Source organism: Petaurus breviceps, unplaced genomic scaffold, assembly GCF_028583685.1.
Source record: "Petaurus breviceps papuanus isolate PSGF00001 unplaced genomic scaffold, PetGlider_PUasm1.0 186, whole genome shotgun sequence".
Taxonomy (NCBI): Eukaryota; Metazoa; Chordata; class Mammalia; order Diprotodontia; family Petauridae; genus Petaurus; species Petaurus breviceps.
The window spans coordinates 2067222-2094415 of NW_027185798.1; the positions used below are offsets into that span (position 1 = coordinate 2067222).

At 45.2% G+C, this 27194-nt stretch overlaps 1 protein-coding gene across 1 annotated transcript in view; it reads left to right on the top strand.

Moving 5' to 3' along the window:
• Positions 1–27194, top strand: part of MAP3K13 (mitogen-activated protein kinase kinase kinase 13) — a 184017-nt gene that overhangs the window by 30604 nt on the left and 126219 nt on the right. The gene's annotated exons all lie outside the window — the stretch shown is intronic.

Sequence of the window (27194 nt, forward strand, 5' to 3'; positions counted from 1 at the left end):
GGCAATAATCCCAGCCAGCCTTTCTATAGTACCCTAATAATTCTAGCCAGCCTTTCTATGGAATTTCATGGTTTGATTTACATGTTACCTCATCTGATCCTATAACAACCCCATAAAGTAGGTGTTATTATCCCCACTTTACAGATGATGAAACTGAGGCCCAGAGAAGTTAAATAGCTTTCCTAGAGTCCTAAAACTAGTAAAAGCTGAGGCAGGATTCAAATGCAGGTCTTCAGGGAAGCAAATGCAACACTGTTCCACAGTGCTGCCTCCTCACTCACCCAACCCCAGGCTGGGAGTTTTAAAGTTAACCTCTCTGGAGGTCTGGTCAGATCAGAAGATACTGTTCTCTAAGAGGGCAGAAGCAAGGATCAGCAGGGCAGGTGTCAATATGGTCCAGAGGGCCTGCTGGATGGGGTGCAAAGGGACCAAGAGAAGATGACAGTGCCAGGCTCTTGTGAGGATTCTTTTCTCTGCCAAGGACAATAATCTCTGGGCTGGAAAGAGACTAGAAACTAAGTGGCCCAAAGGGAGTTGGTCCCCAACATAAAGAGGGAGATAGAAAGCATCCCTGTGCCCTGACGAGTTCATGTCTTCAGGCCCGGGTGTCTCCATTCTCAGGTACCAAAAGAAGTTGTGACTGATTATTGAGACCCTGTCAGTGATCTCTGAAAGATCATGAAGAATGGGAAATGGGAAGTATGCAGACCACAGAACAGGGAGTGACTACAATTCCTGGCAGAGTCCTAGCATGGAGTGTTAAAGGCAAGGTGAGCCACCATCTAGAAAAGGAAGAAGGGATCCCAAAGACCCGGCTCAGCTTCATCAAGAGCAAACTGACCAACCAACCCACAGTATTCTCAGGCTGGCAGACAAGGGGAGTACTGCAGACAGAGTTTTAGCAAAACCCTTGACAGAATTCTTGTAGGAAAGCTGGAAAGAGATGTGCACTAGAGAAGCGTCCAGATAAGTGACTTAGTAATTAGTTGGGTGGTGATTCAAAAAGACTTTTGGGAGGAAAGAACATCAGGCTGAATTAAAGCCCCAAGATGACAGTGTGGTAGTAGTAGGAAGAGGAGGGAGGGAGAGGGGGATGGGGAGGAGGAGGGGTGGTTGTGCTAGTGGTGGCAGTAGTAATGTAGTAGCGGTAATAGGAATAGTAATAATAGTAGTAGAAGAAGAAGGGGGAGGAGGAGGGCTGGTAGTAATAGAAGTAATAATAATATAGCTAAATCCCAATAAACTACTCCTGGGAAATCCTCACATTCATTCAGATTCTCACTGCATATTTCCAGTAGGCTAAAATAATATTTTATATAAGTTAAAATAGTATGAATTTGAATATTTACAATCATGTTAGGAGAAGGGAGGACCCATTTATTCTCATCAACCAGGACCTGACTGTGATATTACTAGTATTTCTATCAATCTTCAAGGTTTGCAAAGCACTTTATAAATATCACTTGATCCCCACAACTTGGAGAGGCAGGTGCTGTTAGTATCTTCATTTTACAGATGAGGAAACTGAGGCAGATGGCAGTTAAGTGACTTGCCCAGGCTAATAAGTACCTAAAGCACCTGAGTTTAAAAAAGAAATTAATATGGGGCAGCTTGCTGGTGCAGTGAATAGAGCACAGGCCTTGGAGTCAGGAGGACCTGAGTTCAAATCCAGCCTCAAACACTTGACACTTAACTAGGCATGTGACCTTGCGCAAGTCACTTAACCCTAATTACCCTGCCTTTCCCCCTGCAAAAGAAATTTTAAAAGATATTAATTTCACAGTGGAGATGTGATAGTATTTGAAATAATAATCGTAATTATAAAAAAATAAAGCTAAATTAACAGCATTTTATTTGAAAAGATCAGGGAAACTTTAGTGTGCTATGAGAGAAGAAAGTAATGGCTACATATGGACTCTGAAACGTCCCTTTTCAAGGCTCAGTGTACAAAAGGAAGAAGGTTGCAATGCCCTCTGCCCCACTCAGAGCATGTGTGAACCTTGGGTTCAGCTCCAGGTGAGATGTTGAGCTTGTAACATGAGGTCAGCAACCCTGAAGGGGTCCATGGATAGATCAGTCAAATCAAATGTTCATTAAACATATTTTTTTTTGCCTTTTGGAGGGCAATTGGGGTTAAGTAACTTGCCCAAGGTTACACGGCTAGTTTTTTGTGTGGGTGTTAAGTGTATGAGGCCAGAACCAAACTTGGGTCCTCCTGACTCTGGGGACAGCACTTTACTCACTGCGCCACCTAGCCGCCCCATTAAACATTTATTAAGCACCTACTTTTTGTGCCAGGAACTGTGCTAAATGCTAGGGATACAGTAAGAGGCAAAAGACCATCCCTTCCTTCTAGGAGCTCACAGCCTAATGGGGGAGGTAACATATACCAAGCAAGTTATACACAGGAAATAATGACCAGAGGGAAGGTGCTGGAATTAGGAGCAGTGGGGGAAGGCTTCTTGTAAAAGGTGGGATTTTAGTTGAAACTTAAAGAAGACCAGGAAGGTCAGTAGTTGTAGTCAGAGCAGAGGAGGGAGAGCGTCCCAGGCATGGGATGCCCAGAGGTGAGAGATGCAGGGTGGTCTTGTTGGTGAAACAGCCAGGAGGTCTCTGTTACTGGATCCAAGAGGATGTGTTGGTGAGTGAGGTGTAAGAAGATGGGAAGTGGGAAGGAGATAGGTGAAGAAGGGCCCCAGTTTGATTTTAGGGAATCTGTGACCTTGGATGGGGCAAAAATTACACCTTTATTTTCTCTAACCTCCAAGTAAAGCTGAGCATTTCCTTCAATCATGAATTTTAAAAACAAAACATTGTTCTGAGAAGAGCTCTATAGGGTTCGCCAAACCAGCTGCCTAGGATCTATGACATGAAGGGTGACTGAGCCAGGAGCATGAAGAAGGGCTTTGAGTTCACATATCTGAGGAGAAGGAATCAGGGAGGGTTAGCTCAGAATGAGGTCAGGCTTGCGCCATTGGAATGTGGCTTCAGATCATTGACACTAATTTGAAAATGGCAGATGTGGTGGGTGAGCTCTGGACTTGGAATCCAGAAGCCCTGGGACCCTGCCTCAGACACTTCTAAGCTGGGTGACCCTGCACAGGTCACTCTGCTTTCAGCACTGACCTCCCCAAGACCTGCCTACCAGATCCTCTGTGTCTCCAGGTCTACCTTGGTAGAAGGTCTTTACAGATCAGCAACTGATCTCAAAGTCACCATTGGTTAAGGGATTCCTTTGTGAGGAACCAAAGCCAACCAAAGCCTGGCAGCCCCTCACCTGAGGGCACCACTTGGCCTTCTCATTTTCACATCCCAGTAGGGCCTGGGATGCCCATGGCTATCTCTTCATCCTGTAAACTGGAGGCATAGGTCAAGACTGAATTATCATTACCATTTTTGAAAAGCCAAACGAGTTTTATATTCCAGGCTCAGATTCTGTGAGGAACATGCTGAGGAGGCAAACAAGGATTCGTAGAACGTGAAGAGAACTGACCGTTCTCTAGAGCCTGAGAGTTCCCCAACTGCGATGCATTATGATGTCATCTGCTCTTCCCATGAGCTCAGTGAGGTAGGATAGCTTCTGGGTTTTTGTTCTTCTTTCTTTTTTCTCTTTCAAAATGTTCTATGGATGCTCCTCCCTTCTTCTTCCTTCCTTCCTTCCTTTCCTTTCATCCTTCCTTTTCATAGCCATTAGCACTTCCCAGTGATTCTTCCCCATAGAACCGATGGAACAAATAAATACAGTTAAGGACTTAGAGAGGAGGAGAGGGGGAAGCTACCACTCAGAAAGGTTAGATGACTTACCCACAGTCACACAGCTAGTCCTTGCTTGGGACTGTGCCCCATCCCTCCGATTCCAAATCTTCCTCGATATCTCCAAGCTGGTCGAATCAGTCATTCCTCCTTAGGGAGCACCGGTGCTAGGCAAAGAACACGTACATCAAGCAAGTTATACACAGGAAACGATGACCCGCCCGAGACAAGCCCACCCGTGGACACTTACTGTGCTATGATTTTGAACCCCTTTCAGACTCCATTTTCTCATCTGTAAAATGGGGATGGCAACAGTACCCCCTCCCTCCTAAGGTTGTTGTGAGCATCAAATGAGATGACTAGGAAAATACTGTGCAAACTTTAAGGCACCATATCAGTTTAAGGGTTACCATGTTATATAACTTATATCCTCATATTATATCCTATTATATAATATAGAGGCAGCTAGGTAATACAATGGATAGAGCACCGACTTGGAGTTGGGAAGATCTGAGTTCAAATCCTACTTTAGATACTTCCTAGCTGTGTGACCCTGGGCAAGTCACTTAACCTCTTTTGCCTCAATTCCTCATTTGTAAAATGAGCTAGAGAAGGAAATGGTGAACTGTTCCAGTGTGTTTGCCAGGAAAGCCCCAAAGACAAGTCCATGGGGTCCCAAAGAGTCAAACATGACTAAGCAACAATAACATTATATAATATAAGGCAGTCATCATCACAACGGAAAGAGCCCATGCCAGGAGTGCTCATCATGCATTCACCACTTCAGGATCATGGACAAGTCATTCCTTCTCAGGATTTCCCTTTCCCCTTAAGATGATGGGGCAGCAGAAACTGGGGATCATGACCAACTGGTGGATCTTTGAGAAGGCAATTGCCCTGTTTTCGGAGCTGTGAATTTGTCCAGTAGCTCTGAGATCCCGCTGCTGCTGAAACCCCCTGTGGAGTTCAGGGACAGAAAGAACCTAGTTGTTGAGATTTAAGGTTTAGATTAGGGGTGCTCAAAATACCAACACACCGGGTCCTGCCAAAAGAATTCAACTCTCTCAGCCAAAGAAAAGCAAAGTTTATTAAAGATTTGCCTTAATGGGTAGACTCTTAAGGAGCCTGAAGCTCGTATTGACAAATGGGCCAGAATAATCTGATACAGAATGAGTCTGCGCTCATTCTGAGCGACCTCAGGGAGGCCAGATGGAGCTTATATACAGAAAGACTGTGGGAGGGATCTAGGGGTGCTGGTCTAGAGGAGGAGTCAAATGAGGTCAGACTCCAGTAATGAGATTAAGGGTGGAATATAGCTGAAGACGACCTGGAGATGACAGACCATGGAGAGTTAGGCTAGTTTAAGGATAACAGATTTGAGTATAAATATTTTGAGAGGATCAAGGGTGGGAAGTAGATGGACAATGGAGAGGTAGGCAAGTAAGAGTAAGAGATTTGGGCCTCACTATAGTGGAAGGTTTATGGCCTCAGGAAAATGCCTCATCAAGGCTTGCACGAACTGATGCTGAGTGAGAAGAGCAGAACCAGGAAAAATTTGTACACAATTATAGAGAGGACTCTTCTCAGCAATGCAGGGCTATAAGTCAACCCCAAAAGACTCAAGATGGAGACAGATATCTACATGCAGAGAAAGAACCAGAAAGAACAGAGTTTCAATCCAGATTGAAGCAAAGTACCTGCTCTCTTCTCTTTCTTGTTTGGTTTGGTTTCCTCTTTCCCAGTGTTCATTCCATCCATTACAATCTTTCTTTATAACCTGACCAATGTCTAATGTGAAAGTATCTGCAGATCCTATACCAGATTGTATGCTACCATGGGGGGAGGGGCAGGAGGGGGAGAAAATTTGAATCTCAAAGAACTTGGAAACTGAATCTTGTAAACTCAAAGTAAACAAACAAATTAATAAAGACATTTATTTGTTTATTTGGAAAAAAAAAAAGAAAATGCCTCATCAATTGGGAAGATTCAGTCAGAGTTCAAGGGGTTTTCTGGTGCCTGTACCCCTGTAATGCCAAGCAAAGGCAACTTCCCAAGGTTCAAAATACCAGCATAGGTGCTTTCCATTTTATTCAGTGACAAATTAAGAACAGATAGAATCAAAATTTCACATCATTCAAAATACAGCATTTACACTTTTCTGTACTGTACTGTACTGTAGGGCTCCCTCTGGGGATCCTTGAGGACAGGGAAAGAACTTATGAAAAATTTGCCCTCTGGGGAGGAATGCAAGAATGAATGGCTAAGGGCTAGGGATGCAAATACAGAAGCAAAGACCATCAGTCCCTTCCCTCAAGCAGCTCACTTTCTAGGAAGCACAAAATATCTAGGGTGTGGTGATCTGAGGTGTTTTGGTTTGGAAAGTTCCTGGAATAGTCATTTGAACTTTAGGGGAGTAGACCAACCCACCCTTTCCAGGCACCCTGAAAGTATGGATTTGGCTGTGGTCCTAACATCCCAAACAGAAGATCTGGGGAGCAGAAGGTACAGGCCCAGTGTGGAAGGTACCTGTTGAGAAGAAGATTGGAGAGTAGGAATAAAGTAAATCGTGGCTGGAGCCCAGCCAGGTGAGGCCCTCGGCAATCAGGAGGACAGAGAGACTGTAAGACCCCAAAGTCTCTGCCCCTGACTCCCTCCTCCTTCCTTCTGAATATGTTTGGTAGCACTGGTGTCTGAGCAGGCAGAATCAGATTGATTCAGCCAACATTAAGTACCTGCTAGGTACAAGGTGACAGAAATGGAGAACCCCTCCAGTGTCTTTGCCAAGAAAAATTCAAGTGGGTCACAGAGAATTGGATGTGACCTAATCCACTAAACATCTACTTTTAACATGGACAAAAGTACCAGGTGAGAGGTAGTCCAACATCCCGAATAGAGAGTCGGGGAGATTTGGGTTCAGGTCCTGCCTCTTAACACATGGAGCCTAGAAATGTCAACAAACCAGTTCATTGGCAAGCCTAGTGGAAATGGATGGAGAAGTGGTCTCAGAAGCAGGAAGGCCTGGATTGAGCTTCCCCGGAGGCATATACTGACTGTAACACTGGACAAGCCCCTGGCCTCTCATTGCTCTGGGCAGATTATAAAGATGAGGCAGCAAGGCAGCACCATAGCGCATAGAGCACCAGTCCTGAAGTTGGGAGGACCCGAGTTCAAATCCAGCTTCAGACACTTACCGTGTAACCCCAGGCAAGTCATTTGACTCTATCACCTCCAAAAAATAAAGAATTTGTGTTGGTGGAGGGCTTTTCCTGTCTGGGTGTTCCCCATGCCAATGAGGGACTGACCAAAGATGGTTTTGCTATCTTTTGAGAGGAAGGGTTGGATGCAAGAGACCTGAAGAGGTAGACTTGACCAAACTCGGTGGTTGGAGGTGGCCCTCAGGTCTCGAGCCTGGCTGGTGGGCTGGAACGCTTTTAACAGAGAGAGGACAGCTGGAAAGGGGAGTGTGGGGGGTGGAAGGTAGCCTCCTTCAGACCTGCTGAGATCTCCAAGGGTGAGAACCATCCCCCAGGCAGCTGGGGATTCCAGAGAGGCCTCTCACTTTTTCCTGATTTCCATCAGCACACTGTGAGAATTACAGGCAGTTCCTGTAGCTTTATCTTACAGCTGGCTAGCTTGTAAAATGAATTTATTGCTTCAGTCTTCTGTGGTTGACTTTGTCCTCTGTCAGTAGAGCTGTCTGGTCCTCAGAATCCTTGGTGCTTATTCCCTTTCTGGCCTCCTTTCTGAATCCGTCTAATAGAAGGGGCCAGAGAGCTCAGCGGGGGAGTAGCCGTCCTTCCCCTTGGGAAGGGCTGATTCAAGGTGGTAGAAATGTCTCATAGTGACTCCTCTGATCCACCAAGCTACATCCCTGCTGTTCAAGCTCCAAGGGCTGCCTCCAGCCTCCAGTGCTCTGCTTGGGACTCCTGCCTCCCTTTCCAGGCCAATACATGACTCTCCCCTTAGTTACACGTGGACTGGGAGCTCCTTGAGGGCAGGGACTTTGTCTCCCCTGATCTCAGCAGGGTGTCTGATGAATAGTAAGCGCTGTTTGTCTGACTTTTCCCACTCTGGCCGACAAACCAGCCGGCTGTCTGTTGTGTTTTCCCTCTCCAGGGTCTATCTTTACCCAGGGGGGCTCAAGATTCTTCACCGGGGTCTCAGTCTCAAGCTCCCTTCAGAGCCACCTCCTCCCTAAGGCCTTTTCTACCACTTTGGCATCATCCTTGCCAACCAGTAAGCTCATATGCCAAATGTTTGTTTGGTAAGGATGGGCAGCCTGCATCCAATCTTTCTCCCCTACCCTGGAAGTCTAAATTCCATAGTGGCATAATTTAGACTGTTCACAGGGCAGAAAAAGGAAGCCCTCTCATTTATTCCTTAGATTAGAGATTTTGTAACTAGAATATGTGGTGTGGAGAGACCCATGACAGTTTTCTGACCTTTTTCAGTTATGATTCACAAAATGGGGCTGCCAAGGTGGAGGCATGTACATCAGCCAACTAATCAATCAGCAAGCATTTCTTAAGCATTTGCTATGTGTCAGGCACCTGCTAAGCCCTCTGGATACAAAGAGGTTAAAAGGGGAGTAGGGGTGGAATGAGGTGGGGGAAGTGAGCTCCCAGGAAGTCTGGGGATTCCCCTTCTCTTTCCACCTTTAATTCCCAGCCAGGAGACTCTGGTCCTTGGAAACCCAAACCTGCTCCCAGGGATTATGCAATTTATGAGTTTTGTCAGATATTCTCTGTCCAAGTAAAGCTCTTTAAACACTTCCAGACTGACCTTTGAGAAGTCCTTGATAAGCAGCTATCAGAGGAGTAAACTTGGACAAACCCGCCCCCGCCCACCTTGCTAAACTGGGGAGTAGCTTCCAAGGCCAGTCATTGTGTATCAGCAGGAACCCAATCCAGAAACTGCCGGCGAAGGGCACAAAGTTTAGTCTGTGAGGAAAGAGGCATCTGTTGTTCTGTTGCGTATTTGGGGCCATTGAGCCAGACTCCACCTTGCCGTGTGGTAAGTAGCCATTAAAATAATAATTATAATAGCATGGAGGTTTTGCTCTGACCTGACTGGGGATGGTCTTCTCTGGAAATCAGGCCAGGTTCCCCCTGGGGCAAGTGGTGTCAGCTGGTGAGATGCCGGAAGAAAATGTGCAGAGTGAGGACAAAGACAAGAGTGGATAGAATGTCAGTTTTCCGGTAAATGCTTCACTCCTGAAACAGGTGGTGCTGTCATGAAATTCCTTGTCAGGATTTCACTTTCAGGGGAAGGCCAAGAAACAGACAGAAGTCGGGCGCCTCTGACTGATCGCTAGTGGCCGGGCCCTCGCTCCTCACTCTTCTCTTCAATGGGCTTTTCAACTGTTTTTGTTCATGTGGCAGATGTAGACAGTCTCCCCTGTGGGTTTCTCCTTTTCAAAAGGAGAAAACAAATGGAAAAAGGCAGGACCCAGACCCCTAGGTGTTAGATCTGATGTAGTTTGAGCTTTTTTAAATGACTGATTGAAATGTCTTACATAATTAGTGAGTGCCAAACCCTAGTGCTTCCCAAATCCTCCTTTCCGTTTGGGAGCCGGAGTGTCACAACTCTGGCCTATTACTTCCTCCACGCTTTTCTGTGTGCTGCTGTGCTCTTTGGACTTTGTCACAGCTTCATCCTCTTCCACTGGGTGATTATTAGGCAATAGCTGCCTTTGTCACTTGCTCCATTCCCTGGGACAGCATTTGAATTATTCCCAGTTCGTGTTTTTGTAGGCATTGATGAAAGGCGCTGTTCTGTGGGTCTTTGTGGAAATCCCTGGGGTGTTGATTTGGGGTTGTTAGGGTCTTTTTATGGGTATTTCTTGTGGTTTATAAGTGTGTGTGTGTGTGTAGATCTATCTATCTATGTGATATTTGACATGTTATACCATGTCAAAGTGTATGAATGCTGCTTTGCCTCGGATGGCCAGATTTCTCTTTAGAAAGGGGTAGTTTTGCCCTAGGGGATGGGGTTTCAACACCAGGAACTTTTCTGAAATCACAGACGAAGATCAAAAACATTTGACTACGTCTCTTTCTCTTTTCTCTGGTGATCCCCCTTCTTTCCACAGTTGGGCTACAGAGGTTTTGCTATTTTCCTCTAGCTCTTTTAAAAATAGATCCTTTTTCATATCTCTTTGCCACATTTGGAGTTGGGTGCAGTTGCTTGGCTTGAAGCATGGCCCAGATTCGCTCTCCTCCACGTTGACCTCCATTTGTCCCACCAAAATCGGTTGAATTCCTTTCCCATTCATTGGGAAGACTCAGCTCCATCTGTGAGCTGCCTAGCAGGTGCCGCCAATTGGTGCTGCTAGCAGGAGTTCTCAGCCTGGGGCGCTCCCTCCCAATGGGAATGGAATCAAGGGTTGGGCAAAAAAGGAAATGATTGTATTACTTCTGATTAATCAGAGAGGAGGGGGCATAGCACCAAGGAGGAGAACTGAGTGTGCACTCAGTGTATTCTGTAACCTGTGTTCCAATCCCAGCCCAGCCCCTTACCAGCCACCAGAGAATGGCCAATCCCTGCACACTCTTGCCCCTGCTGTTTTTATGTAATAACACAATTACATTTCTGTAGCACTTAGTATGTTCTTGGTCTCATGCAAAGCACTTTACAGTTATTACCTCATTTTATTCTCAAAATCACCCTGCAAAGTCCATGCTATTATTCTCCCCATTTTATAGGTGAGGACACTGAACACTGAAGCAAAACAGAAGCTAAGCAACTTTCCCAGAAGTCACACACCTAGGTTGGATTTGAACTCATGCCTTCCTGACTCTAGGTCTCGGGCTTTAGCTGCCTCCTGTGTAAAATGAGAGAGCTTGATTGGATGAGTTTTAAGACCCCATTCTATTATAAATCTACACACTTATGTTCATCCCCCCAACCTACACACACCTTGGCCATCACTACCCTATTAGAATAGAAGCTCCTTGTGGGTAAGAATGATGTGTTTGTTATCTTCTGCACTTAGTACAGTGCCTGACACAGAGGAAGAATACCTTTCATTGATTCATAAATTGCTATAATAGTTTGTACCCATTTCTGGAATTTCTCTTCTAGTTCAGTGATCCAGAAGGTTTTTAAACTGTACCATACAGTTTCAATAATTGTCGCTTTTAATAGATTTTTTAATCTTACAGGGAGAACCCATCATCATTGCCTTTTGTTTTGTTTTTTGGAGGGTAGTTGGGGTTAAGTGACTTGCCCAAGGTCACAGGGCTAGTTTTTGTGTTAAGTGTCTGAAGCCTGATTTGAACTCAGGTCCTCCTGACTCCAGTGTCTGTGCTCTATTTACTAGTTGTCCCCATCATTGTCTTTTTTTAGAAAGGTAATACAGAATCTCATTGGCTATTCTCGCCTTCCATCTTTCTTCCAAATGTTTTTTTATTGTGCTTTCATTGAGCTTAAAAACAACAGCTTAATGGACTTTTTAATGGTTATTGCCTTGCATTCATACATTAATTGAGGGGGAAATAGTCATCTTTTTAAGATTCACTTTTTCTAGCCAAGAATAGTGTCTCCAGTCTTCATGATTTCCTTTGTTTTGCCCTTAAAGTTTTAAATTTTTTCTTGGAAAATCTTACCTCCATTCCAAGTCTTCCTCTAAGGCACAGAGGAGCCATAAGCTCAAAGTTTTTTAAGGTTCTGCTGGCAGACATAACTCTCCTACATCTCATCTGCCTTTGTAGGAGCCTCCACATTTCTCCCTTCTCCCTCTTCTTCCAATCACTCACTCACTCACCCTCACAATGCAGCTCCTGATGTCATTCCACCCAAACTACCCTCTCCAAAGTCATCAGTCATCTCTTACTTACCAAATCCTGGCCTTTTGCCAGTCCTCATTCTCTTCTGCCAGCCTTGAGGCTCATTACCAGTTTGGCTATAGGATAGGGAATCATGTCTTGCATCAGAAGAGGCATCGTGGTTTAGTGGAGAGAGCTCTGAATTTAAAAAGTCAGAACATCTGGGGTCAGATACTACCAGCAAATCTATAGATCCTTGAAGTGTTGCAAAGGAAAGTAATATCCTAGCAGTGAGCATTTTTTTTATCACTATGCCAAATGGTATTTTTCCCCAATGTATTTTCTATCTCCATGTATAGGGATCCGGTATGTTTTTGTGGATTTCTCTTCTATCCCGATCAACTCATTCATTCTTGTTGTTTATTCCTGTCTGACTCTCAGTGACCCCGTTTTGGATTATCTTGGCAGAGATACTGGAGCGGTTTGCTGATTCCTTTTCCAGCTTATTTTATGGATGAAGAAACTGAGGCAAACAGGGTGAAGTGACTTGCCCAGGGTCACACAGCTAGGAAGTGTCTAAGGCCAGAATTAAACTCAGGAAGATGAGTCTTCCTGCCTCCAAACCCAGGACTCTATCCACTGGGCCACTTTTTTGCCCAATACCTAGAATATAGTAGACACTCAATAAATGGTTATTGATAGATTACTTAATTGATTCATTCCCGTTTACAATTTGGGTCATTTTCCTACCTCCACTCTTTCGTCCTATCTCTTTTTACCCCTGGCTCTAGGATGAACCTCTGAGAAGGGAAAGGGAGGGTTCTGCAGATGACTTTCTGTAGCCTCAATGGGCGAGAGGTGGACAGAACAGGAGCTTTTGCTTTCACCTATTATTTGTTGATTACAAAAGAGCCATAGACTCAAAGCCAACAGGTAGGAAGGGAAGATCATACAAGATTCCTCAAATGGAATGCTGCCACTGAGATTATCCATGTACCTCAAACACAGAGAAACTCTACACTTGCCAAAGGTCTTCATCCTTGCTTAGGTTTTAGAATAAAAACCATATTTGTCTAAAATGATAAATTGTTCAAGCTCTAATCCTTTTCAGTATTTGGGAATGGTTTATATCAAAATGCTCATTTTATGCAGAAGCTTTGTCATATGCTTCTGTACAGAGTGACAGGCCACATTGCATAGAAGAAGGAGTGTTGAGCTCAAAGTCAGGAGTCTGGGGTTCCAGCCCCTCGTCTGACACTGTTTGAGAATGATTCCCCTCATTGGTTTGGCCTCTGAGGGCCCCTGTGCCACGATGAAGCCTTTCTTGGTTCCCTACCCTGCCTCCAGCTGCTAGTGCCCTCCCTTCTCATTTCACTCTGTAAATGTTCCATGTTTTTATGTTTATGTTTATCACCACCACTTCTCTCCCCCCACCCAAGTTCTGTGAAGGCAGGGTCTGTTTGGCTTTTGGCTTTGTATCCTTATCACCTGTAGCAGCAAGCACCCCAAGCACGTCCTCAGGGTTTGCAGCTACCACAGGTTCTTGGATCTGCTTTGATAAAGGAAAGCAACTCAAAATGGGTTAACAAGCTTACTTTAATCAGTCAGACATATATCGTTTACCTTGTTCAGGGGAAAAAGGTCAGCACCCCAAACTTCAAAATATACAGACAGAATTATCAAGACATTAACAGATCAAGTAGACAGCTTTCCAAGCTGTCCAACCATTACATCCATACCCAGTCAACATCTGGGTTTCCACATCTGGGTTTTTCAAAGCCGGGGGACTCTCAACAACGGCTTCCCAGAATTCAGATCAAATCACAGAACACTTCTCAAAGTGAGCCCCAAAACAAAGCTACACATCAGGGCTTATATAGCCTTCTCCTGGCTCAGAGAATGTAACAACCTTATTGACCCACTGGCCAATCAAAAAGTATCTACTGAAAAACAAGCCTCCCACCCAAGGCTTCAGGTGCACTTTAGCCTAGGGGCAGGGAAGATCTTCTAAATTTGCATTTCCATTACATCACCTAGTACAGTGCTGAACCTAATACATATTTAATAAATTAATAGATGGATGAATGAATGGAAAAGTATTTGTTAAGCACTTCTCACAGACCAGGCTCTGTACTAGATCCTAAGCCCAGTTTTCCTTACAAACAAGACCCTACTAGTCTTACTTTTGTATCTCACTCATGACCCTTTTTTTGTCTTTTTGGAGGGGGGAAGGCAAGGCAATTGGGGTTAAGTGACTTGCCCAAGATCACACAGTTAGTAAGTGTTAAGTGTCTGAGGCTGGACTTGAATTCAGGTCCTCCTGACTCCAGGGCCCATGCTCTATTCACTGCCCCAACCTTTCTTTTTCTAGGAGGAGTTTGTCCCATTTATAATTCGTGTTGCTCTGAACTATACTCTCCTCCATCATTTTTACTGAGGTTTTTTAAAATTCCACCTTCTGGTTTCTCCTGTGGACTTTATTTCCTTTACACCAAATGGGAAGTCTTATACTCACTACCGAGTGTTTGTTCTTTCATTTTATAAAAATAGGCATCCTCGTGGCACTTTTCTGTTACATCATTGTGATCCCTTCCTCCCGCCCACTTAAAACTGGTCCTTTTAAACTAAGATCCTGAATTCAGCAAACAGACCCATGCAGGGGACACGTCCAGGCACCTTTAGCCCGGCGCCTCTCTGATGGCGGGAGGCAGGCTCTGTGTGCCTGCTGATTGGCGACTGTGGCGATCCAAGGTTCAAGTGCTCGCTGTGCTGCGTTCTTTCCTTTGCTTTGTTGTTTGACCGTTTAACATCAAAGCATTTTAAAGCACAACTGTTTTCTGCCATGTGGAAGGGAGAATCCTTTCATCAATGTGGGGGGCTCTCAATGCAGGAAACTCAGAGGGTGCCAGTGCAGATGGATGTCCAGCTGGTGTGTTGGCACGGTCTAGTCTTTGAGAATTTTCTGGGGGCTCTGAGAGGTTCTCCTGGTCACCCCAGGCACCCAGCCTTAGGTACAATGGGCCACATTTGAACCCAGACCTTCTTAACTTCACCTCCCGACCTCTACCCCCTGAGTCACATGGATTGTTGTTTATTAATGAAAATAAACCTTGAACTGACTTCTCAGGGTCCTGGAGAGTCCAGCTGTGGCCTCAAGCTCCCTCCCCAGCAAGACTTTTCCTTTTTCAGCAATATGAAACCCTTGATGCAAGTCCCTGTAGATCTCGCCAGACTTTTATCTCATTTGGTTGGGGGTTTGATTTTTAACCATGCCCTGGCTAAATTGTTGCCTCTTTGCCCAGCTCTTGGAGCTCCAGCTGTGAGACTTTGTTGACACATAGTTTCAAGTCCTTCTTTTCTGAGGTGGGAGGGGGTGGGGGGGAGATAATGGACACTGACTTTATCCATGTTGGGAGCTAGCATGTGGGAGAGATGAGCTCCCCATCCACAGGTGGGAGCCCTTGCAGGCTCCTGAGGGACACTTCCCCTTGGGATGCATGGCTCCTTGTGCAGAAGTGCTCAGGGAATTCAGGATGATCCAGAGACAAAGAGGGTAAATAGGTTCTCAAGGAGGCAGGGAGGGGTCCAATTCCCGCCCCACCCCTCCCCCAAAGCCTAGGCTTTAAAAGTGAACTCTGCTGATTTTCTTTCTTTCTCTCTGGCCCTTGGACTTAGAGAAGCCGGACCACACCCTAACAGAGTGGTTCTGTCTGCTCTATAACCTGTGCTGGTCTTGGAGTGAAGGCAGGGAAAGCATGGGGAAAGAAAACTCTCTCCCTGCCCTTGGCTCCCTCACTCCTCGTTGGGCTTTGGTGATAGCTGATAATTGCTGGACTTGAGATCTGCCATCTTCCTTAGGTTCTGGTGCCTACCTCAGCTCCAGGGTCTGGATTGCCTACAAAATATAAGTGAATTGGCCAAGGTCACACAGCCAGTGTGTGTCAAAGACACAGCTTGAACCCAGGCCTTCCTGGTACATAATTAAAGTACTTGTTTCTGGGCTCCAAAGTAGGCCCTCTTCCAGTATGACCTGCTTGGCGCCCCTCGATTCAGGTACTTCAGAAGTCCTCTGACTTCATCAATAAAACAATCTGAGTTTAATAATACGTGCCTCATTGCCTACCCGGGGTCCTTCAGCCTCCTCTAAGAAGGGATGGGCGGACACCCTAGGAACCCCTTCCCAATGCCATGAGGAGCAGAATCTGATTTTCCCTGGGGCTTATCCTGTTGCCTCAGACGCTACTGCTAATGTAAGGTAATGCCCAAACCCATAGTTCTTACTGAGAGCTGGCTTTGGAGTCCCAGCTTCTATGAATACTTTCTCCAGTGGATTTGCCCAAATCCTCAGGCCTTGACCATATTGGGTAACTTAGCCCAGCATTTGGGATGGATACTTGTGAGTTTATCTAAAGACATTGCTTTTTAAGCTTTTCTTCTTGGCCTGTGCAATGGTTCCTCTGTTTACCAGTATCTATTGTGCTTTTGGGGAAGCGTTTCTAGAAGGTGGATTATTCTGGGACTATTTCTCTTGGTCATCTTCCTAGAAGATCAGATTCTGAGACTTGGAATGAAAGAACATTATTCCAGAGAGAAGGGTCATGAATAATTGCTGAATTGGAGGGTTTAACGTTAGAACTTGAATGTATCAAGGCTCCATGGATTTGTGATCGCATCAATAAGGTTCACAAGGGCTGGTCCTTGGATAACAAATACAGCCCATTGACTAAAGCACTGAAGAACTAAAGCACAGATCCATTAACCATGTTGTGTTCGTGTTCAGCAGGCTTAGACTTCATGGACTCACGGTCACTTCCTCAGTCTGGTTTGAGTCTAAATCTGGGCTAATTTCCCCGGTCTCTGGACTATAACTTGGGTTTTAATAGCACCTTTTATGTAATTCCTTTGCACAAGATGATAGTACAGGTGAATGCAGAACTGAGTGTATGGCTAGACTCAAAGAGTAGCCATCAAATGATAGCTCCTTGTCATCTTGGAAGAAGGTCTCCAGGAGCGTACCACAGGGATCTGTTTGAGGCTTGGTGCTGATTAATGTTAATGGGTTGTTCGTTTTTTAATCAATGACTTGAATACTGCTAATAATGCTAATCAAATGTGCAGGTGACACACAGTTGGGAAAGATAGTTAGCATGTGGGATAGCAGAGTCGGGAATCTCCAAAATGATCTTGAAGGCTGGAACTTGGGCTGAATCTAGGAAGATGAATTGTAATAGGGATAATTGCAGAGTCACAGATTGAGGTTGAATAAGATCAGTTTCCTAAGTGCAAGGCTGAGGTAGTATTTCATGTTTTAACAAACTATGAGCCCCCAAACCCTACTAATGCAATCAGATTCTGTTGAGAGGGGTTGTATGCAGGGCCAGGGAAGGCCTTCTGTACTCAGAGCCTCAGTTCAGAGTCTGAAGGGACCTTCCTGGTCATGGAATCCAATTTCCTCATTTTGAAGGTGAAAAGAATTAAGGCTCAGAAACTTGCTCAGGGTCACATAGCTAGCAGTGTCTGAGGAAGCATTGGAATCCAGGCTTTGCTGAGTCCCAAATCCTGTACTCTGTTTACTCTGCTAGACTATTCTTTGTATTTTTTTAACATGTCTTATTTTGTGACTTGGGTGTATCACCTCTTTGTCGGAACTCGGCTAGCACAGCTCGTCAGACATCAGGAAATCATGGCTGGCCATTATATCGATCAAAATTCTTTTTTTTCTTTTAAATGTATTTATTTTTAGTTTACAAACATTCAGTTCCATGAGTTTTTGTTCTAAATTTTTGAGTTCCTAATTTTCAGCTGGGTCTGTGGTTGGATTTGAACTCAAGGCTTTCTGATGAAAAGTCCAAGGCTCTTTCGGTGATGCTACCAAACTAGCTAGCTACCTGTGTTGGGCTCTGGGGACCTTATTGTGATTAGAACTTTGATAAGCCAGTGACTATCCGAGCCACTTAGGATGGACTGAATGACCTGGGGCTATACCAGACTCAGGGGGCACAGGATGGCTGTGCTCAGACCCCAGGAGGCAGAACCAGGAGTGAAGAAGGGAAATAGCCCAGAGGCAGATTCAAGGTGGATCTAAGGAAAAACTTCCTGGCCATTGGAGTTGTCTGGGAGGTCTCTGGGCCTTCCTCCAGAGAGGTCTTTGAGTGACTGACTGGCTGTGAAAATCCTTCACTGCTGAGCTCCCAAGGCTCTTCTCCGCCTCCTTCTGCGTCACCCTGTCTTCTCTGCTGCCGTCTGTGTGACCAAACTAGCCTCGTCTTTGGCTCCACCCTCTCTGGGCCTGTGTCTTGTCTGCCACTGTGCCTAGGGTGCATACCCTCCTAACCTCTGCCCCCTTAGGCCCCTTCTTACTGCCCAGCACACCCCGGCTGCTGGCGCTGCCCTCCTTATCCAAGCACACCTTCAGCATTTCTCCTGAATGCATTTCGGATGCACTGATATATGTGCGCATTTGGTCTTTTTCATCTTTGCCTCTAGTGCCTGGAGAGTCAGGACAAGGCAGGTCAAGTCAACAAGCATTTATCAAAGACTTCTTAGGTGCCAGATGCTGTGCAAAGCACTGGGGATAGACAAAGGTGGAATCAGCCCCTGCCCTTGAGAAGCTCCCAGTTTAGTGGTACACAGTAGGTGCTTAATAAATATTGAGTGTGTGATTTGTTGGGTGGGTTGTAGAAGGGTGTTGGGTTTGGGTCTGAACTCAGTAGGGCTTGGAGCCTGGTACCTCCAGGTGCAAAGCTGAGGCCCACCCTGGCTCTCTACCAAAGATCCGTCCCCAGCCTTTACTTCTCAGAAGTTCAGGGGCATGTGCTTCATCGCCTTTCCTGTACTCTCGCCTCTGCCCCCAAATCATCCCCCCATCTCAAGGGGATTCCAGGCTTACCAGGAGTGGCCGCCCAGCCTCCATCACTGCAGGAGGGGCGCTTCCCCTCCCTCCTATTGGGGGTTTCAACTCAACAAATCTGTCCTGCCTGTCACTGAGTCATTGGCACAAAAGGACCAAGCTTCCTGGGCTTTAGCTGTAGTGCTGCGTTCTAATTGTGAATGAAAATCTGGAGCTCAGAAATTAGGTGAACAATGACCAAATGGAATCCACAAGGAAAGGAAGGAAGAGAAAGCAGGTGGCCCTTAGCTGTGAAGGTCACCTGTGCTGCAGAGGTTACTGAATGTAGGACTGATCTCCCAAGACTTTACTGTGTTTAGGAAAGGAAAGGAGAAAATCCCCAATGAAGTGATGCCATGATGCCCACTGCACTGACAGAGGTTCTTGGGTTCTTGTGGGAAAAGTCATGAGGGCTGGAATGCATGAAAGAATTCATTCCAGTGTTGGGAGGGGAGAGAAAGAGTGTGGGATAGAGAGTCAGAGGGCTTGGGTTCAGATCCTAACCTGTGTGAGAAGGTCAATCACTTCCTTTCTCCAAGAACAAAAGGAATTCCCAAAGGGGAATCAGGAATGCAACCTCTGCTACACTGTGGCATGATCTGATCACCAGTCACATCCCAGTGGGCCTCCAGAAGCTTGGCATCAGGGCCAGGCACCTGGGAGCTGCCCCTGACCTCTCTGCAGGGAACTGCTCACAGAAGGAGCTAACCACACTTTGAGACACAAAGATATTCCCAGTCAGACTTGCGCTATAGTGAGATCCTCCTCCTCCCCCCTCTCCTTCCACCTCCCCTCCCTCTCCTCCTCCTCCCTCTGCTCCCTCTCTTCCCTCTCCTCCTCCCTCTCTTCCTTCTCTTCCTCCCTCTCCTCCTCCTCCCTCTCTTCCTTCTCCTCTTCCTCCCTCTCCTCCTTCCTCTGCTCCCTCTCCTCCTCCCTCTTTTCCCTCTGTGGTGTAGGCAGAAGGGAGGCCAGGGCTATGGCCCACAGATACTTCCTTTCTACCCCATGGCTCTCTGATGCGCTAAAACTGTAGTCTACGAAAGCACAGTAGGTATAGGATTGTAGATCCTATAGCTAATATTGTTATTTAGTCATGTTCGACTCTTAATGACCCCATTTGGGGTTTTCTTGTCAAGGATACTGGAGTGGCTTGTTAATTCCTTCCCCAGCTCACTTAACAGATGAGGAACTGAGGCAAACAGGGTTAAGTGGCTTTGTCCAGGATCAAATAGCTAGTAAGTGTCTGAGGTCAAGTTTGGACTCAGGGCTTCTAGACTTCAGGTCTATCACTTCATATGGAAGTAATGACTGACTGGTGCCTCCTTCTGGTTTCTACTTGCCATCTGCCTTCTCCCTTTTCTGAACCTGAGACCTTAGAACCCCCTGCTTAGCCTTTGGGAGAAGGGAGAATTTTCTCTTCCACATTTCCCTATTTTCTGGGGAAAAAAACCCTGTAACTTTTCATTGTAACTAAAAAGCAGCCTGGTGTCAGACTCCAATAGAACAGACTCCTCTTGTGAGTAGCAGATTGGCTTAGAAAACCACCAATTAACGTCACTTATGATGTATTTTTATTTTGTTAAACATTTTCTAATGACATTTTAATCTGGTTCATCCCTGGAGAGTTTCTAGCCCAGCTTCTGCTCCATCCTGGCTGTGTGACCCTGGGGAGGACATCTCTCAGTGACCCTGGCAAAACCAGAAGTTTCCTATGGATTGTTGATCTCTATCATTAGAGGGAATTTTTCTACTGGAAGTTACGTCTCTGATGAGATCACGATTCCTCTGCCTGGTTTTCCCTTTCCCTCAAGCTCTGTTACCAAGACACATACCATGTGAGTACAAGTGACTAACAAGGAAGGCATGGGTTTTTTTTTTTCCAGACACTTTTCCTTCTCTGCCCCAGCTCTGGGAGGAGGCCCTGCCCTATTACTCTCCTCCCTGTTGTATTGGGCTGACCTCTTCAGCAAAGTGGCATCTGCCAAGGCCAGGCAGAGTGAACCTCCCTGGGGATCCAGTGTCAAGATTGTTAAGTTAGACATAGCAGGAGCTCCTGGTGTGAAGCTTCAGCACTTGTGGGCTCTTCTTGCCCAGATGAGTTGCTGACCAGGGCCCTCCCATGTCTGGCATCCCCAAACGTCTCCTGATCTGACTCAGTCTTTCTGCACTGACCTGGGCATCAGCACTCAGTGCTTGTCTTCCTGCATTGGAATTGGAGCTTTTTGAAGATAAGGACTGGTTTTTAGTGCTTAGCACAGTGCCTGCTCATAGTAAATGTTGACTGTTTGACTAGTTGTAATGGCTCTGGCCCTGGATGCTGGAGATCCCTTGGCCCCAATCCAGCCTTTGATTAACCCAAAGCTAATTCACTTGACATTTGGAGGGACTGGTATGTGCCTCCCATGGATGCATTTGGCATTTTTCTGTTTGCAGCTCCCTGAGCCTTCTTCTCTCAGCCCCACATCAGCACCTACCTGCCCAACTCTACCTCAGAGTACCTTCAGAATCTCAAGCTTAACATGTAAAAAATGGAATTCATTATCCTCATGGAAGAAATGTGATGTAGTGACTAGAGAGGGCAAGAACTGGGCAATATATTGCCATGTGCCAGTTGTGAGGCCACTGGCATGTCCATTAGCCTCTCTTGACTTCATAATCAATCAAGCAATAAACATTTGTTAAGTCTCCAGTCAGGAGGACTCATCTCCCTGAGTTCAAATCTGGCACAAGACCCTTAGTAGCCACGTGAATGTGGGCAAACTCACTTAATCCTGTTTGCCTCAGTTTCCTTATCTGTCAAATGAACTGGAGAAGGAAATGGCAAATCACCCCAGTATCTCTGCCAGTAAAACCCCAATGGAGTCATGGAGTCAGACAGGACTGGAAAACAACTGAACAAAGCAACATGTGCCAGACACTGTACTAAGTGCTTGGAATACAAAAGGAGGCAAAAGACTCTGCTTTCAGGGAGCTTACAATTTAATGGGGGTGACCCCATGCGAATAAACATGCACCCAACCAGCTAAGTCTAAATAGGAAGTAAGCAATGAAGGACAGCACTAGAATGAAGAGGGAGAAGGGCCCTTGTAGAAGGTAGGGTTTTAGTTGAGACTTAAAAGAAGTCAGGAAGGTCAGTAGTTAGAGTACAGAAGGGAGAGTGCTCCAGGCTTGGGAGAAGGCCAGAGAGAATGCCTGGAGTCCAGAGATGGAGGGTCTTGGTGGTTGAACAGCCCTGCGAGCTGGCCAGTGCCACTGGATCCAAGAGTACACGTTAAAGAGTAAGCTATAAGAACACTGGGAATGTAGAAGGGGGCTTTGAATGCCAAACAGAGCATTTTATATTTGATCCTGGTGGCAATTGGGAGCCACTGGTTATTGAGTATGGAGGATAACATGATAGAACTTTCACTTTAGGAAAATCACTTTAGTGACTGAATGGAGGAAACATTGGAGTGGGGAGGGGATTGAGGTACACAGCTCCTCCCCCACCCTCACCCCCACCTTCAGTCCCCCCAGCCCTGCCCTGCCCCAGTACCTATTGCCATAACCCAGGAGTCAAGTGATGAGGGTCTGTACCAGGTGGGGTGGCAGTGTCAGAGGAGAAAAAGGGGGTGTATTTTAGAGATGATCAACAGGAGTGATCAACAGGCCTTGGCATCATATTGGATATGAAGGGTGAGAAAGAGGAATCCTGGATAACTCCTGGGTTAGAAGCCTTAGAGACCAGGAGGATGGTGTTGCCTTCTACTGTAAGAGGGAAGATAGGATGTGGGGGAGGGTTTAGGGTAAAAGATAATAAGTTCCCTTTTGGACATCGTGAGTGTAAGGTATCTACTGGTCATTCGCTTTGAGATATCTGAAAGGCAGTTGGAAGTGCCTAGACTACAGGTCAAGGCAGAGATTAGGGCTGAATAGATAGATCTGAGAGGTTGGTTTTTTTTTTATAGAGATAATAACTGAAACCTTGGGATCTGATGAAATCACCAAGTGAAGTAGTCCTTTGTAGAGGGCCCAGGACTGAGCCCGGGGAGATACCTATGGCTGGAGGGTGTGATCTCCAAGAGGATTCAGCCTAAGAGACCAAAGGGAGGGGTCCAAGAGGGAGAAAGAGAGCCAGGAGAAAGGCCATGCAGAAGACCATCTCCAGGAGGAGAGAGTGTCAGAAGCTGCAGAGAGGTCTAGGAAAATGAGGCTTGAGAGAAGCCATTGGATTCGGCCACAAAGAGATCATCATTCACTTTGGAGAGAACGGTTTTTGGTGGAATGTGGAGGTAGGAAGCCAGATTGTTAAAGGGTTAAGAAGAGAGGAGGGAAAGTGAAGGCTCCTATTGTAGACTACCGTTTGTAGGACTTTGGCTACAATTTCCATAGTAGGTATATTGTAAAAGACTAACTATATTTTCCTCCATCCTATCCCACTTCTCATTTGTTCTGTTTTCTCCTTTGACCCTGTGCCTTATCAAAAGCATTTGCTTCTAACTACACTCTCCCCCAATCTTCCCTCCCTTCTATCATCCCCCCTCTTATCCCCTTTCCCCCTATTTTCCTGTAGGGTAAGATGAGAGTAAGGTTGTCTCATTCCCTTTCACCTTCCTGCTCCTCCCCTCCATTGTAACAGTTTTTTCTTGCCTCTTTTATATGAGATAATTTACCCTAATCTATCTCTCCCTTTCTCCTTCTCTCAATATATTCCTCTCTCTTAATTTTTGTTTTTTAGATATCATCCCTTCATATTCAACTCATCCTGTGCCCTCTGTCTATGTAAACTTGTACATACATATGCCCACATTCATATATATTTATACACACCTACACTCTCCTATGTATACATAAGTTCCTTATGATTTCTTTTCTCTGTTTACCTTCTCATGCTTCTCTTGCTTCTTGTATTTGAATGTCAAATTTTCTGTTCAGCTCTGCTTTTTTCACCAAGAGTGCTTGAAAGTCCTCTATTTCATTGAATGACCATATTTTCCCCTGTAGCATTATACTCAGTTTTGCTGGGTAGGTGATTCTGAAGAGGTTACCCACTAAGAGAGTTAGGGTTGCTCTGGAGACCCCAAGATACCAACACGCTGGGTTCTGCTGAATGAATTCTACTCAAGACTCCTCTCCGCCAAAGAAAAGTAAAGTTTATTAAAAGTTTGCTTGCATTGGAAACAGAGTAAGCCTGTGCTAGGTCATTCTGTGGTGCTCTCACAAACATGAAGACAAGACAGGGTCTTATATACAGAAGGTTGTGGGAGGAATCTAGGGATGGTCTAGGGAAGGAGTTTGGGGAGGGTCTTCCTTAGAATAAGAGGAGTTAAAGAGGTCAATGAGTGCTTACGGGTGGGAAGCCACCTGGAGGTTACAGACAATGGTGGGCTAGGCCCGTTCAAGGGTGGATGGATATTTTGATAGGCTCATGGACGGGAAGTAGATGAACAATGGAGGGCTAGGCTAGTAACTAGGCTAGAGTTAGGAGTTAGTAGTTAGTGACTGGGCTAGAGTTCTGGGCCCAACCACAATGTAAGGCTTATTGCCTCATGCAAATGCCTCATCAAATGAGACAATATGATCAAGAGTCCAAGGGAGGTTCCCAGAGCCTGTACCTCGAGGACTCAAGGAGAGCTCAAGGGGGGTCCCAGAGCCCAAACCTCATCAATTCTTGGTTTTAATCCTAGCTCCTTTAACCTCTGGAATATCATATTCCAAGCCCTTCAATTCCTTAATGTAAAAGCTGCTAGGTCTTGTGTTATTCTGATTGTCTTTCCACAATACTCAAATTGTTTCTTCCAGACTGCTTGCAGTATTTTCTCCTTGACCTGGGAACTATGGAATTTGGCTATAATATTCCTAGGAGTTTTCTTTTTGGGATCTTTTACAAGAGGTGATGGTTGAATTCTTTCGATTTCTATTTTGCCCTCTGGTTCTAGAATATCAGGGCAATTTTACTTGATAATTTCTTGAAATATGGTGTCTAGGCTCTTTTTTTGATCATGGCTTTCAGGTAGTCCAATAATTTTTAAATGATCTCTCCTGGATCTATTTTCCAGGTCAGTGGTTTTTCCAATGAGATATTTCACATTGCCTTCTATTCTTTCACTTTTTGGGATCTGTTGTATAGTATCTTGATTTCTCATAAAGTCATTGGCTTTCATTTGCTCCAATCTAATTTTGAAGGAATTATTCTTTTCAGTGAGATTTTGAAATTCTTTTTCCATCTGGAAAATTTGACTTTTTAAGGCATTCTTCTTCTCATTGGCTTTTTGGGCCTCTTGCCATTTGAGTTAGTCTATTTTTAAGGTGTTATTTTCTTCAGTCAGGCTGTTGACTCTCTTTTCATGATTGTCTTGCATCATTCTCATTTCTCTTCCCAATTTTTCCTCCACTTCTCTTACTTGGTTTTCAAAATCCTTCTTGAGCTCCTCCATGGCCTGTGACCCGTTCCTATTTTTCTTGGGAGCTTTTGATGCAGGAGTTCTGACTTTACTGTCTTCCTCACATTCCATGCTTTGATCCTTTTTGTCCCAGAAAAAAGAATGTATTGTAGGATTGTGTTTCCTCTGCTTGCTCATGTTGCCAGTCAATTACTTGACCTTTGAACTCTTTGCCACAGTAGAACTCTGCTTTCAGAATGGAGAGAGCTTTGTCCCAAATTGCTGGGGTTTTTTCAGCTGCTGAAGCAATTAGGAGGGTGCCCTCTATAGAGCCCCCACAGGCTCTAACACATGGCCACACAGCCCAGGACCTCCACCCAAGACCATAATCCAGATCCAAGCAGGTCAGAACAAAAGCAATTACCCTCCAAGTGGTCGCTTGGTCCCCCTACAATCTGCAGGCCAGGAGCACCTGAGACAGCCATACAACACAGCCACCATGTCTCTACTGCTTCTTGCCCTGGGGGCAGGGGCCAGACTAGGCTCATTTGTCCACCCCTGTTCCAGCAGAGTTCCACACTGACCTTTTACTTTGTCTTTGGCGTTTATGGGTTGAGAGGTCTGGAAACCACCACAGCTGGTGGTGATTCATTCTCCTGAAGTCTGCTCTGGCTGCTGCTGGTCAGGGCCACCCTGGGGCAAGAACCACATGGCTCATTTGGGGCTGGGCTTAGCTCCCAGCTCAGTGTGATAGACCCTTCCTGCCAGCCTGCCGGGCTACCTTCAGTGGGAGATTTGTTTCTCTCTGTCACTTTGTGGGTTCTGTAGCTCTAGAATTAGAGTCATTTTTTACATGTATTGGAGGAGGTACAAGCCAGAGCCACTGGGAAGTCCTGTTTCTACTCCACCATCTTGGCTCTGCCCCCTGGATGCCAGTTTTATTAAAAATATTTTGGGTAAAGATTTTCCCCAAACTTGTTAGTGGTCATAGAAAAGTTCTTTATTTTTATATGCTTACATCCATCTACTTTGTTTCTTATCATTTCTTTTATTTGTTGAATTTAGATAAGAATTCTTCTCCAAAGTCGTGATGATATATTATCCCATTTTCTTCTCATCTGGAAAATACGATCTCCTTGGAATTTATTGAAGTAGCTAGTGGGAAATGTGAATCAAATACTATTCTCCCCCATACTGCTATCCAGTTTTCTCAACAATTTTTGCAGAATGAGGATTTCATTCCTACATTTTTTTTTTGTGATGTTGGATTAACCAAAAGTAATTTTTTATATGTTTTTGGCTCTTAGTCTGGGTTATCTATTCAGTTGCATTCATCTATTTCCCTGTTGAATTGCTGGAGTATTAGATCATTTGAATAATTATAGATGTGTGATATAATTTGACAATTGGTCATAAAACCCTCCTTTATATTCTTCATTTGTTCTTTTAAATAGCGTGTGTGTCTCCTTTCCAAATTGTGAAGTAGAGTAGTTCATTGGTATATTTTTTTTGCTTTTTTGGAGGGCACTTGGGGTTAAGTGACTTGCCCAAGGTCACAACACTAGTAAGTGTTAAGTGTCTGAGGCCGGATTTGAACTCAGGTCCTCCTGACTCCAGGGCTGGTTCTCTATTCACTGTGCCACCTAGCTGCCTCTGCCCATTGATATTTTGATGAGTATGGAGTAAATGTATACGTTTGGGTACTTTTACCATCTTTTTAGCTTAACATAGCCATGTCCATTAGCTATGTCTGTTGAGGTTTAGGGGTTAGGGGTGCTCCACACCCCAAATACCACATGCTGGGTCCAGCCCAATGAATTCCACTCAAGTCTTCTCTCAGCCAAAGTAAAGTTTATTAAAGATTTTCCATAATGGATAGACTCTTAAGGAGCCTAAGTATCTGTGATGCTTGTATTGGACAAGAAGGCCAGAATAATCTGACACAGACTGAGTCTGGCTAGATTGAACTCTCAGCCTGGTCATGGATGCAAGGTAGAGCTTGTATACAGAAAGAGTGTGGGAGGATTTAGGGTGGTCTAGAGGAGGAGTTTGGGGAAGATCTTGAGAATGAATCTGAGGAGGATCTTTGATGGAACTGAGGTCAGACTCCAGTAATGGCATTAAAGGTGGGAAATAGCTGAAGGCTACCTGGAGATGCCCAACCATGGAGGGCTAGGATAGTTTAAGGATAGCAGATTTGAGTATAGATATTTTGGTAGAATCCAGGGTGGGAAGTAGCTGGACAATGGAGGGCTAGGCTAGATTTGGGCCTAGCTATAATGAAAGTCTTATGACCTCTGGCAAATGCCTCATCAAGTGGGAAGATTCTATTAGAGTTCAAGGGGTTTCCCAGAGTCTGTACTCCAGCATTTCCAATTTTTTTTTCCCCTTAAACCTTTGTTAGAAGTATTTTATCATTGACTC